This window comes from Carlito syrichta, unplaced genomic scaffold (assembly GCF_000164805.1).
Source record: "Carlito syrichta isolate Samal-C Ts95f unplaced genomic scaffold, Tarsius_syrichta-2.0.1 Scaffold228640, whole genome shotgun sequence".
NCBI classification, from domain to species: domain Eukaryota; kingdom Metazoa; phylum Chordata; class Mammalia; order Primates; family Tarsiidae; genus Carlito; species Carlito syrichta.
This window is the reverse complement of record NW_007172736.1, coordinates 16,752-17,977: the sequence shown is the minus strand read 5'-3', so window position 1 is coordinate 17,977 and position 1,226 is coordinate 16,752.

Here is a 1,226-nt window from a genome sequence, read left to right as displayed (position 1 = left end):
CAAGAGTTGATCCCTGTCATAAGGTTCTTACAGAGTTGTTCCTGTTTGTTTGTTGTCCTTCTTTGGGTTTTCAAGTTGGCTCATGTGTGTTTTTAATCTTTTGCCTATACTCTTGTGAAGAATATTGTTGTTCTTTTTTCTTTTTCTTCTGTGTTCAGTACTTTCTTAAGTGTTTCTTGTAGAGGTGGTCTGGTGGCAGTGTAGGTTCTTAGGGATTGGATATCTGGAAAAGATTTCAAGTCTCCCTCATTAACGAAGTTTAGTTTGGCTGGGTAGGTTATTCTTGGTTGAAATTGTTTATCTTTTAGAACTTTGAAGATAGGCCTCCAGGCTCTCCTAGCTTGAAGGGTTTCTGTGGATAAATCTACTGCTATTCTAATTGGTCTTCCCTGGTAGGTAGTCTGGCCTTTTTCTCTTGCTGTCTTTAGGATTTTTTCTTTTATAGCTACTTTGTTTAGGCGAATTATTATGTGTCTGGGAGTTGGTCTTCTCATTTGTTGTCTTGCAGGGGTTCTCTGAATCTCTTGCATTTGAATTTTTTCATCCTTGATGAGATGAGGGAAGTTTTCTTAAATGATTTCATGAAATGTTTGTTGCAGTGTGGCTTCTGTTTCTCTCTCTGCCTCAGGTAGCCCAATTACTGCTAGGTTTGGTCTCTTGAAGTGATCATTCATCTCTTGCAGGTTTTGTTCTCTTTTTGAGCTTCTTTTCTATGCTTTTGACAGTTTGGGTTAGTTCTGTGTTTTGGCCTTCGAGCTCTGAGATTCTTTCTTCTGCTTGGCTAATTCTGCTTTCCATGCTTATTAGTTTGTTATTTATTTCCATCACAGTATTTTTTATTGCTGTTATTTCTGACATCATCTCCTTCCTATTTTCCTCTTGTCTCTCCTCAATTTTTTTTAATTCTCTCCATTAATGTCTTGATGTCTGGGTTTGTTGCATGTGACCAGTCATTCTGGGGGCTCTTGATTGTTTGTGTTCCAGAATCTGTGTTCTCAGTGTCTGATCTCCCAAGGGTCTCTGTGAGACCTATATCCTTTTTTGGTTTTTCTTCATTTGTGCGGTATTTCCCCTTCCCTACATTTTCCTTCCCTCCACGTCACCATCTTCTTTAATTCTGTTATTCAGGGGTAGAGGGATTGGTTTTACTTCTGTTTGTTCAATCTCCTATTCTTTATGTATGCCCCCTTTACTTTGTTCAATTCTGGAGTTGCACTGTAGGTTGG